The sequence below is a fragment of the Rhinatrema bivittatum genome, chromosome 2 (assembly GCF_901001135.1).
Source record: "Rhinatrema bivittatum chromosome 2, aRhiBiv1.1, whole genome shotgun sequence".
In the NCBI taxonomy this organism is placed as follows: domain Eukaryota; kingdom Metazoa; phylum Chordata; class Amphibia; order Gymnophiona; family Rhinatrematidae; genus Rhinatrema; species Rhinatrema bivittatum.
In genome coordinates this window covers 51,613,400-51,626,827 of record NC_042616.1, presented here as the reverse complement: position 1 = coordinate 51,626,827, position 13,428 = coordinate 51,613,400, and the positions used below count along the sequence as shown (strand labels likewise).

At 43.0% G+C, this 13,428-nt stretch overlaps 1 protein-coding gene across 1 annotated transcript in view; it reads left to right on the top strand.

Annotated features, from left to right (window-relative positions):
- Positions 1–13,428, top strand: part of LOC115083209 (zinc finger protein OZF-like) — a 38,053-nt gene that overhangs the window by 7,930 nt on the left and 16,695 nt on the right. The gene's annotated exons all lie outside the window — the stretch shown is intronic.

Below are 13,428 nucleotides of genomic sequence, written 5' to 3'. Positions count from 1 at the left end.
CCAAATTCGGACGCCCAAATGTTGCAACATATCTATAAAGAATATTGTCAAAGGCTGGATAATTCAAAATGTCGTTCCTGTAGCGTACATCCTTCGGTTTATTATACACTTGCACTTTCTCTTGAAGACAAAGAGAAGTTTTTACCACATCAGCCGGCCCACATAGTCAAACTATCATGACACTGCAATGATATAAAACAAAACATTAGAACCAACCTCAGCAAACTATTACTTTCAAAACTTACTAGGGCACAATCCCGTCACCATTGTCCCGTACTCACGTTTCCTCGGAAGTGACGTAGGCTAACGTCACCCACAGCGATACAAGTTTCAAAGCATTGAACAACTTTTATATAGAAGACACCATTCCATCCTGGCAAATCAACGACTCGACGTTGCTACAACTTCACACATTAAAGGGACCTTCGACCACAAATAATTCGTAGATCAAACCATAATAATACTAATTAGAAAAAATACTAATTAGAAAAAAGCATTCCACTCAATAGGTCCATTCAATCCATTCGGACTCATGGTGCGCCAACTAAAAATAAAACGCTGTTCTATTTTTCTCAATAATGTTGACAAGTCACCTCCATACTTGAGCGTGATCTGTTTAATAACAAAAAACCGTATATCCTCCACAACATGATTTTTTTCTACCCAATGATTTACTAAAGGAACATGTTCACGAACTGATTTAATCCGGCTTCGATGTTCAATGATACGGTAACGTATAGGTCTTACTGTCTGTCCTATGTAAATTAAATTACATGGGCAGACAATTGCATAGATAACACCACTCGTATTACAATCAAAAACTTGGGGAATGCGGTAAGGATATTTTAAATGAGGATGATCAAAAAACTGACATTGCAGCATAAGAGAGCACACCGAACAAGATCCGCATGGAAACTGTCCATGAGGGGAATTTGAATCTTCAGATACTTGACGACCTTTCAATTTATCATACAATGAGTGGCGCTTTTTGATGGCAAATATAGGTTTGTCTATAAAACATGGTAACGAAGACAAAACGTGCCAATGGGTACGAATCACTTCTTTGATTTGATTAACTTTAGAAGAAAATGGAATAGTGCATATTAGCCTGGTTGGAGATTCTTTTGGTAAATGAATCAATAAATTGTCCCTATTAGCGTACAATGCACGCTTATATGCTTTTTTAATAACGGACTTCGAGTAACCTCGAGCAAGGAATCTCTCCTGTAATTGTGTAGCCTGAATCTTGAGTTCTGCAGTAGAGGTACATAAACGCCTATACCGGAGGAACTGGCCCACCGGTATATTATCCTTTAACTGTTTGGGGTGGAAGCTCTGGTAGTGCAGTAAGGTATTTCTGTCCGTGCTTTTCCTATGGATACTGGTAATCAATTTCCCATTATAGATCTGTACCCTCATATCCAAGAACACAATGGATTGATTATGCTTAGTAAACGTAAATTCTAAGTGTGGATCGCAAGAATTTAAAAATTGCATAAACAGATCTAATTCACTACTCCCCCCCACTCCAAACAAAAAACAGGTCATCGATATAACGCTTCCAAGTTTTAACGTACTGATACCATACCGACTGATAAACATATTTGTCTTCAAACTGGGCGACATACAACCCAGCAACACTGGGGGCCATGGGCGAACCCATTGGGATGCCTTCAATTTGCAAAAAATAATCAGATTGGAAACTAAACACATTTTGCGTTAATGCAATTTCTGCGATCATACTGAGAGAATTTTAATCTTCTAGGACTCATGTCAATTTTAGCCAATTCTGTCTTGATTATTTCAAATGCTTCACATTGAGGTATACAAGTGTATAGTGAAGTAATGTCGGCAGTCAATAAAACCCAATTAGATTGAATATCAGGTACCTCTGCTAGTTGGTTTATAAAGTCAGTAGAGTCTTTCACATAAGAGGGCACTGCTATCACTTGAGGTTGTAAATAATGATCTATCATTTGAGCAAGAGGTTCCAGCACAGTACCTATACCGGCTACAATTGGTCTACCGGGAGGATTATTTAGAGTCTTATGCACTTTTGGTAATATATACAAATGTGCCGTAGTGGGAAAGGACACACACAGGAATTGATATTCCTTGTTGGTAATCACCTTATCTTTTCTTGCTATTTCCAAAAGCTCGATGATATGTAATATTAATAAAATATTATATTGATGCTAATTAATGTCTCTCTATTTTGTTATATGTTGATTACAGTGATATAGGGAGTAGTACTTTAAATTGCCCTTTGTATTGTTATACCTAGTATTCAGTCTCCAGCAGATGGTGGGCTTGAATTTCTCTATTGGGGATTGCTTGTTAAAGTTAAAAAAAAAAAAAAAAAAAAACCAAACAAAAAAAAAATTCTGGAGAAGACAAACTACTGGATAGCACTGCTTGCCTCCTGAGGTGATACCATTTTGTCCCTCCCTTAGTTGAGTGCCTTGAGTCGGTGGTAGTCTTTTTTTTTTTTTTTTTTTTCTGGCGTGGACCAAAAAAAAGAGCTGTTGCAGATTGAGAGAGGCTCCACAGTGAAGGCTTTTGCCGCCTCCACCCATAGCTGGTGACCCATTCCTGCTATCAGCCAGGGAGGACTGAGTTCATGTAACAAAAAATAAATAAAATTGACAAAGTTGTAATAAACCTAGCGAGGTTCTCCATTCCTTATTTCGTTCTTACCGGGTTTTCCTTCTTTGCTTTAGTGATCGGTGTCATCCTGCTCACGTCTCTGGGGAGTTTAGTGAGGTGTGGAGGCAGCGCAAGCTTGACAGGATAAATAGTCCTTTGGTTAGGCCCCACTTCCAGGCTTAGTATCTTCACCCGTGTGGTAGGCAGCTCCTTCATGTATGCTTTGTGTGTGACGTCTGTGCACATGTGTGCACCTACTTGAGAGCCTAGAACCGCAACCTCTGTTTGTGCACATGCTTATGTGGCCTGTCTTACGCGCTTTGGCTAGTAGTTGAGCACGTATTGCATGCGTTTTGTGCTCATAGCTTGGAGCGTTCTAGGCTGTGTAGATAACCAAATAATCTCCTTCGTTTTCCCCCCTACCCAGTTCCCTTATCAGTTTCATTGTAAAGCCCCGTTGGCCATTTTATGTTACATGGAAACCGATGTGATGTTTTCTTAACGAATGTCTGTATACAAAAATTTTAAATAAATAAATAGTTGAGCACTGTTTAGAAAATGTGTTTTGCACACATCTTCTGCATGTTGCTGAGTGTGTACTTGAGCACATATCTTATTGAAGTGCGTGACAAGCCAGGACCACATGGCGCTGGTGTCAAAAGTCTAAACGCTTAGCAATTTGTGCTGCTTGCCAGATAAGGGTGAAACAGCCAGGACTTTATGCGAGCCTGTGTCGGTGCTGCCTGTGTGCTGAAGGTGTATTTCTTTCCTATTGATTTTGCCAAAGTTGGTCCATCCCCTTCAGTCGGAGGGGAATGTTACTGGAGACGCCCTTACTGGGGTGTCCCTTTCTTCGGTTCATCAGATGGCAGAGACATCTTCAGGAGATGCTCGCTCAGAGGATGTCAGGTTTTGCCCTATGGGGCCTGGAATGGACCCATTCTCCTTTTCCTGGGTGGAATTTTTCCGTGGCTGAAGACCTTTCTGCAGGTAAACAAAACAGGAGGAGATACATCTAAAAAGTCCTTCAGTCAGTCTTTATTATCATATATAGCTGTAATCTAACAACACCAGAAGCCTATGAATGTACCGATGGTAGTCTTTGAGAAATGAAGAATTGACTTTCTAAGGTCTTAATAATTGTTTTGAATAGTCCACATCATTATTAGATCCAATACAATATTGAGAGACACGGCATTGACCAGTTTTATATTACTGGATTAGAATACTATCAAGGATTTTCCCTTTTTTTTGCAAGATTTTATATGATCATACCATTGTCAACACAGCCCCTGAAGCAGCCTTGTAGGCGAAACTCGGCCTGAGTCAGGCTTTGGTTGATATATTGCTATTTATGATGATAGATGTATCTCCTCCTTTTTTCTTTACCTCACGGCTTTGATAGATCAACTCCCTTGTTGTTTTTGGGACCTTTCTGCAGGGGCTCCCTTCAGAGTTGGTAATGCTTCCTAAATCAGGGTCATGTGTTTGGGATCCCCTCTTGTCCACTATGAGTGCAAACGCCATGGTGCAGCATGATGATCGGAAGGATGCAGATCAAGATGATACTGATGATTTGGGTTTCTCTCCTCTTGAGGAGGGAGAAATTCCCCCGGATTTAGAGCCACAATGAACTCTGCACCATTTCTTTCAGAGAGATGAGTTGCTGGGTTTGTTATCTCAGATTCTGAAAATGCTTGGGGTGGCTGGGAGTGTCTCTACAAGTACACAGAGGCAAGCTTTAAAGGGGGAAATGCCTTGGTAGATTTGTATCCTTTGGATCTGAAGGCAAGAGAGCAGTTGCCTTTCCCAAAGTAGGATGTCCTGGTGTGTCTGTTACTAAGCGAACCACCTTTCCAGTGGAAAGGAGGGGCAGCTCTAAAGGATGCTCAGGATTGAAGCTATCCTTCAGCAAGCCTTTGAGGCCATGGCAATTAATTTACAGATTTTTTTTCTTGTTCTCTGGTGGTTCGAGCTAGTTTGCGTCTTTCTCAAGAGCCTGAAGGAATGGTTTTGGGTGGCAGAGCGGTAATGGAACCTGGAGCCGCCTTTTTAGCAGATGCGAGCTGTGACCTTGTTCGCACTGCCGCCAGAGGAGTTGCTTCCATAATAGTGGATAAATGTCAGCTGTGGCTATAAAATTGGTCAGCAGACACTATTTCTAAGTAGTCTTACTACTAATCCCTCAATCACAAACGACCCTGCCTACGAGACCCTTCATGCGCAGCACTGTGCAAGGAACCTTGGGGTTCAGATTGACCAGCAACTGAACCTCAAAAAACATATCAATGCTATGCTCAAAGAGGGATTCTACAAATTAAAAGTTTTTTAAAAAATCTGAAACCACTTCTTCATGCCACTGATTTCCGCACTGTTGTCCATGCCACACTCGCGTCCAAGATGGACTACTGCAATGCCCTCTTTCTTGGATTACCCTTTTCCTCCATAAAACCTCTCCAAATGCCGCAGAAAGCAGTAGCTAGAACCCTCTCCAACGCACGCAAGTATGACCATATCTCCCTGATTCTTAAGGACCTGCACTGGCTCCCTATCCCTTCTCGTATCCTTTACAAGACCCTGACCATCATCCATAAAGCCATCTATTCACACAATTCCAATTGGCTCGCCGACCCTTTCCACCTCACATGCCTGAAACGGCCCACGAGGACCTTAAACAAAGGGTCCCTCCATGTGCCCTCTTAAAGAAGGCACATCTCACATCCACGAGGGATCGGGCACTCTCCATTGCTGGCCCCATGCACTGGAACTCCCTTCCAACCCACCTCAGGCTAGAACCATGCCCTTTAAAATTCAGATCCCAGCTAAAGACTTGGCTTTTCAAACAAGCCTTCCCCCCCTAACCAATAATTTTCCCCCTTGAAGTGTAATGTAATGTGTGTTTTTTTTAAATTTGACTCAGTCCTAGTCCTCTAGGTCCTAAAGTTTCCAGTTGATTTGTTCCTGTGCTTTCCTCGCTCTCCTATTGGTTTGTTGCTCCCCTCCCCTCTCCCCTGTTTTTTGTAATTTCCTTCCTACAGTTTGATGTAAACCGATATGATCCGACTAATGTCGGTATAAAAATCCTTTTAAATAAATAAGTTGCTTTTTAAGGGTTCTCTCTTATTTGGCAGTGAATTGGCGAAGATGGCAAATGGATGGGAGAAAGTCCTTTGTTTGCCTTAGGATAAGAAATCTGCTTAACATCCTTTTCGGACAAGTGGATGTTCTTGGGACTACAGGCAATTTCGTCCTTTTGGGGGGGGGGGGGGGCGCTTCCCCTCAGAGATGTTGTCCCTTTGGTAGGCCTAAGTCCTTTTGCCCCAGAAAGCCATGGAAGGATGGGTGCTCTGGTAGTGGAGCCTCTCGATCTTCTCAATGAAGGTTTGCGGGCTCACCTGCTAGTGCAGGAGATAGACGGGCGCCTATTTTGTTTTTATCAGAAGTGGGCCCAGATCAGTTTGGACCAATGGGTCCTGGAAGTAATTCTGGATGGTTATGCCCTAGAATTCCTTCGTGTTCCTCCGGATGACTTTATGGTTTTTCCATGCAGCTTTCTTCAGAAGAGGGTGGCAGTGGAGACTACTGGACTTGAAGGCCATAATTCCTGTTCCTGAATCACAAGAAAATATGGGCCACAATTCCATCTATTTTGTACTCAAGAAGGGAGGGTCTTTTTGACCCATCCTGGATCTCAAAGGAATCGATCATCATTTGAGGTCAACTCATTTCTGAATGGAGAGTGTGCGCTCCGTAATAATGGTAGTATAATCAGGGGAATACATTATGTCTCTGGATATGACAGAAGCATATCTGTATTCCCATTCACCTGGAACATCAACATTCCTGAGACTTGCTGTTTTGGGGTATCATTACCAGTTTCAGGCCCTGCCCTTTGGGCTGGCCACTGCACCCAGAAACTTCTCCAAGGTCATGGTGGTGGTAACGGCAACCTTGCATAAGGACGGCATCCTAGTTCACCCATATATGGACTTCTGGTTTATCCGAGCCAGGAGCATGGAGGAAAGTCACTGGGCTTCTTGCAAGTTGGTCTCCTTACTGTAGGATCTTGGCTGGATGGTGAACTTGGTCAACAGCAACTTGCAGCCGTTTCAGATGCTGAAATATCCCAGCATTTTTTTTTTTAATTTTATTTTGTATCATTTTAAATTATACAGCAAGTTATCCAACTTACTTACAGAAAATGAAATGCATTATACATTCAAAAAAGAAATACAAATTGCGAAATATTACCTCACCTAATTACAGTGTAATGCATTCTCCCATCAAGAAAACTTGTTTGGGGGCAGAAAATAGGAAGATTAAACATATAATGCAAGTATTGGCTTTACATAGATTAATGACCATCATTCATAAAATGTGATCCTCTTTTTACGGCTTTAACCCGGGGGTAACAATTACCCTCCTAGCATTTAGAAAAGATTTTAGTTGCTCGGGGTAAAAAAAAATGAAACTCTCCTTTGGGGATTTTACTACACACTTGCAAGGATACTTTAAAAAATAAGAAAACCCTAAAGCCAACACTTGTGATCTCATTGTGAGGAATTCTCTTCTCCTGTCTTGGGTAACAGGAGCAAAATCAGGAAATGCACGAATCTGTGATCCCCCTAAATTGGAGATCCGCATTTTTAATATATCTTTTCATGACCTCAGTAATATCTTTCTCAATTACTAAAAAGTGTAGCACATTCATAAGCTGAATCTTCTAGAACCTAGTCAGATTACCTTTATTCATATCAACAGATTGATGTTGTTCTCTATTTCTCGTAGATACAGGCAAAAAATATAGCTTATTAACAGAAGGAGTTTCATCCTCTTTAAATTTCAACACTTCTTTGAAATATTTCATAAGGGTAACATAGGGTAATTCTCCTACCATTTTTGGAAAATTAAGAAATCTTAGATTTAAATGACGCGAATAATTTTCTAAATATTCTAGCCTTTTGGATACTACGTTTAGATCTTTTATAATTTTCCCATTACATTGTTGAGTTTTCCCCATTTCGACTTCAACTATTTCCAATCTTGGCTTAATTTCTTTTAATTGCGTGTCGAAAATCTCCAAACTTTGTTCAACTTTATCCAAATTTTCTTGAAAATCCCCGATCGATTTAACTAAAGCAGCGATTATGTCCCAAATAGATTCCAGAGTTATTTTATCCGGCTTGCCGGGCATCTGAAAACGGGGTCTTGAAACTGACTCACCCGATTTCTGCACCGGAGATAGTCCCGCCAGTGAAACTTCTCGTCTGGGACCCGTCGACTCCTCTCCAAACCTCTCAGCTTCCCTCTCCGAAGTCGGGGTAGACGCCGGAGGCACCGAAGTTAATCCCTCTGCTCGCATTTTCTCTAGACTCGTTGTGGGCTGCAGTAGATCGTCGGCGTCCTCCGCCCTCTGGCCTCCTCCCGCTGAGGTTGCATCTGCCGCGTCACAAACATGCGACACCGCTGTCTGAGGGCTCTCAGGAAGTGGAGTAGTTTCGGGTCTGCGAGGATCCGGGGGGTGAGAGTAACTTCTCCTAGTAGAGCCAGTGCTTCCTCAATGGACTCTACAGCGGAGCTTGGACCTCCCGTTTCGATGGTCACTCCAGGTACGTATGATGTTATTAGGCGTTGAGTAGCCATAACCTCCGAATCCGAAGGAAAAATTCGGAGTTTGCCTTTCCTTTTCACGGGCATTTTTGAAGAAATTCTTAGCAAGAATCAGAGCTCAACGCATACGTGTCTGGCTACGCCGCCATCGTGCCCCCAAAACACCCTGGTGGTCCAGCCTCCAGCATTCTTTTTGATATGAAGCAGGGCAGAGTTTTCTGCCAGTCTCATTTAGAAGCTGATTGCTCATGTTCAAGCACTGAGAAGGACTATTTGCCCAACGGTGTGGTCTTTATCTACATGCCCTGGGTTTGATGGTGGCCACATTGAAGGTTGTTTCTTGGGCGAGGAGTGCACATTGCTTTCCAAGTGAAGTCTACACTCACAAGACTATGTGGTGAGGCTTCACTTAGTAGTGGAGATGAACGTCCAATTGTAGTGGTGGTTGCAGGTGGATCATCTTGGGAACATAAGAAAAATGCCATACTGGGTCAGACCAAGGGTCCATCAAGTCCAGCATCCTGTTTCCAACGGTGGCCAATCCAGGCCATAAGAACCTGGCAAGCACCCAAAAACTAAGTCTATTCCATGTTACCATTGCTAATGTCAGTGGCTATTCTCTAAGTGAACTTAATAGCAGGTACTTCTCCTCCAAGACTACTCCTCCAAGAACTTATCCAATCCTTTTTTTAAACACAGCTATACTAACTGCACTAACCACATCCTCTGGTAACAAATTCCAGAGTTTAATAGTGCGTTGAGTAAAAAAGAACTTTCACCGATTAGTTTTAAATATGCCCCATGCTAACTTCATGGAGTGCCCCCTAGTCTTTCTACTATCCGAAAGAGTAAATAACAGATTCACATCTACCCGTTCTAGACCTCTCATGATTTTAAACACCTCTATCATATCCCCCCTCAGCCTTCTCTTCTCCAAGCTGAAAAGTCCTAACCTCTTTAGTCTTTCCTCATAGGGAAGTTGTTCCATTCCCCTTATCATTTTGGTAGCCCTTCTCTGTACCTTCTCCATCGCAATTATATCTTTTTTGAGATGCGGCGACCATAATTGTACACAGTATTCATGGTGCGGTCTCACCATGGAGCGATACAGAGGCATTATGACGTTTTCCGTTTTGTTCACCATTCCCTTTCTAATAATTCCCAACATTCTGTTTGCTTTTTTGACTGCCGCAGCACACTGAACCGACGATTTCAATGTGTTATCCACTATGACACCTAGATCTCGTTCTTGGGTTGTAGCACCTAATATGAAACCCAACATTGTGTAATTATAGCATGGGTTATTTTTCCCTATATGCATCACCTTGCACTTATCCACATTAAATTTCATCTGCCATTTGGATGCCCAGTTTTCCAGTCTCACAAGGTCTTCCTGCAATTTATCACAATCTGCTTGTGATTTAACTACTCTGAACAATTTTGTGTCATCTGCAAATTTGATTCTCACTCGTCGTATTTCTTTCCAGATCATTTATAAATATATTGAAAAGTAAGGGTCCCAATACAGATCCCTGAGGCACTCCACTGTCCATTCCCTTCCACTGAGAAAATTGTCCATTTAATCCTACTCTCTGTTTCCTGTCTTTTAGGCAGTTTGCAATCCATGAAAGGACATCGCCACCTATCCCATGACTTTTTACTTTTCCTAGAAGCCTCTCATGAGGAACTTTGTCAAACGCCTTCTGAAAATCCAAGTATACTATATCTACCGGTTCACCTTTATCCACATGTTTATTAACTCCTTCAAAAAAGTGAAGCAGATTTGTGAGGCAAGACTTGCCCTGGGTAAAGCCATGCTGACTTTGTTCCATTAAACCATGTCTTTCTATATGTTCTGTGATTTTGATGTTCAGAACACTTTCCACTATTTTTCCTGGCACTGAAGTCAGGCTAACCGGTCTGTAGTTTCCCGGATCGCCCTTGGAGCCCTTTTTAAATATTGGGGTTACATTTGCTATCCTCCAGTCTTCAGGTACAATGGATGATTTTAATAAGTTACAAATTTTTACTAATAGGTCTGAAATTTCATTTTTTAGTTCCTTCAGAACTCTGGGGTGTATACCATCCGGTCCGGGTGATTTACTACTCTTCAGTTTGTCAATCAGGCCTACCACATCTTCTAGGTTCACCGTGATTTGATTCAGTCCATCTGAATCATTACCCATGAAAACCTTCTCCATTACGGGTACCTCCCCAACATCCTCTTCAGTAAACACCGAAGCAAAGAAATCATTTAATCTTTCCATGATGGCCTTATCTTCTCTAAGTGCCCCTTTAACCCCTTGATCATCTAAGGGAGCTTCCTTGGAGATGCTGAATTGGTAGATGCTCACGACAGATGCGAGCCTCCTGGGTTGGGGGCTCGCTATCAGGAGTTACTAGTGCAAGGTCGATGGACTGCCAAGGAACGGCAGTGGAGCATCAGTAGATTGGAAGCACAGGCATTTCGGCTGGTGTGCTTGCGATTTGCCAAGTGTCTGGAGGCTCGGGCAGTCAGGATAATGTTGTCAGTGCGATGACGGCCTACATCAATCACCAGGATGGCACCAGAAGCTGACAGGTGTCTGAGGAGATAGATGCGCTAATGATATGGGCAGAGCAGCATCTGCTCGACATCCGCCTCCCACATTGCTGGAAAGGACAATGTAAGGACCGAGTTTCTCAGCAGGAAGAACCTGGACCCGGGAGAGTGGGTGTTAACGGACAAAGCTTTTCAACTCATAGTGGGGTGCTGGGGACAACCCGCACCTAGACTTGCTGGCGACCTTCGGCAACGCGAAAGTTCCGCTGTTCTTCACTTGCAAAAGGGATCCGAAGGTGCTGGGCATTGATGTTTTCATTCAAGTGTGGCAGGATGTTGTATGCCTTCCTGCCCTGCCTCTGATAAGCAGGATCATTTGGCAGATTGCAAGTCAGGATGACACTGTACTTTTGGTGGCTCCAGATTTTAGATCGTCATACCATAGCCTCTGGGGCCAGAGAGTGCTGGTGGGCATTCCCCTCAGTCTTCCACTTCAGAAAGATCTGTTACGGCAGGGACCCATTTTAAACGAATATCCGGGTCTATTTGGTTTTGCGGTTTGGCCTGTGAGAGGGCTCTGTTGTTGAAGCATGGTTACTTTACTGCAGTGATTTCCAAATTGCTTTGGGCCAGGAAATTTTCTACATTTCTGGCTTACAGTTTGGAGCATTTTCGAGGCCTGTTGTAAGGAGTGAGGTTCTCAACCTCTCAAAGTGGAAATTCCATTAATTTTGGAATTTTTACAGGGAGGATTGCTAAAGATTTGGCCCTTAACACCTTGAAGATTTCAAGTGGCAGCTCACTTGTTTTAGGGGACGAGTCAATGATGGGCCTTTTATCTTCCCATCCCGATGTGTTCAGATTCTTGAAGGGAGTTGAGCATCTTCATCCTTCCTTGTGACTGCCAGTGCCTTTGTGGGAACTTGATCTGTTCCTGAATTTCTTAGCGGATCCGACTTTTCAGATCTTATGTGGCCTTTCCTTGCGGCTGCTTATCTTGAAGACTGTTTTCTAATGGCAGTCTGTTCTGCATGTTGAGTTTCCGAGCTGCAGGCCCTTTCTGCGCATGACTCCAGGATCTTTGGATTGTGCCACCTTTTTTGCTGAAAGTGGATTTGGACTTTCATTTGAATAAGTCTCTCTCTCTCTCTGCCCATGTTGGACAGAGACAGAAGTGAGCGAGTGCCATCTTTTGCATATCTTGGATGTCAAGCGGCACTTGTTGTGGTACTTGGAGGTTACTAAATCTGTCTGGAAGTCTGAGGGACTGTTTATACTCCATGGTGGAGGTAAACAGAGTGAGCCAGCAACTTGGGCAACTATAGCCTGTTGGGTTAAGGAAGTCAACACGGCCAGCTATGTGGATGCTGGAATTCCTTTGCGGAAGCAGAATAGACCACTTTCCAGGAGGGCTCGGGCAGTATCGTGGCAGAGATTTGATTGTCTCCTTTGATTTGTCTAGCAGTGATGTGGTCATCTTTACACACCTTTTCCAAGCATTACTGCTTGAACGTCCGGGCTCAGAAGGATGCCAGCTTCGTGCATCCGGTATAGATTAGACCGCGGGCAGCCCTCCCGCCTTGTTCAGGAGTAGCTTTGGTACATCCCACTTGTGGGGATTGGCCTGCCTGTTGCAGAAGAATGAGAAATTGCTACTTACCTGATAATTTCCTTTCCTCTAATGAAGGCAGGCCAATCCTCTAACCGCCCTTGGCTGCCGATTTTTGCCTTTGGGTCGCCCTTTAGGTACGGTTGATGCAGAGTGTTTCTGCTATTCATTGGTGGATTGGTAAGTGACTTGTCTAGTGAATGTTCGTTGTTTTGTCTGATCTCAGTGTTCCTTATTGGTTGGAAGCATGAGAGGTTGATTGTTGTTAATCATTTTCTAATATAATCAGTTTGTCCACAGTTTGGCTTTTCAGAGAATACTGGGGGACTGATGTTGGGGCAGGGCTATATATCTGAGACATTAGCTTTTACTCTTGACTTCATCTGCTGGTAGAGGTGCATAACCTACTTGTGGGACTTGACCTGCCTTCATTAAAGGAAACGAAATTATTAGGTAAGTAGTAATTTCTCCTTTTCGCAGATATAAGGACAAATAATTCTTTAAAATGATATAAAATATATGTTGCTGATTAGAGAGCACATGGTGGGCTGAACTAATGAAGGCTCATGGAAGGCAGCACTGAATCTGACATGAAACCTCTTTTCCCCTCCCATTCCCCCCCCCCCCTTCCAATCCATATGCCAAACTGACTTGCAAGATGCTGCTTTGCAGAGAAACTGTACGTCTGCAGATAAAGGTGCTTTGGTCATATTCGGTCAGAACTCTGCCCTCCTCTGAGGAAGACAATTCTAGTGCCAGGCAGCGTGTCTGCTGAACGTCTCTGTACGATCACTTGTCATTCTGAAAGGCAGACACAAAAAGGGGTTAAATTAGCATGTTTGCAGCTTGTGAGCAGTAGTGCTGATTGTTAAAGGCTTCAATGCTGGCTGCTATTCGTTCATGTACTTTTCTTATCATTCTTAGCAAGAATGTGTATGAAAAATGTGCAAATGGACAGCAACCAGGGTTGAAGCCATGTCAGTGGGTGCTGCTGCTCGCAGGTTTCAGACAGGTTCTAATT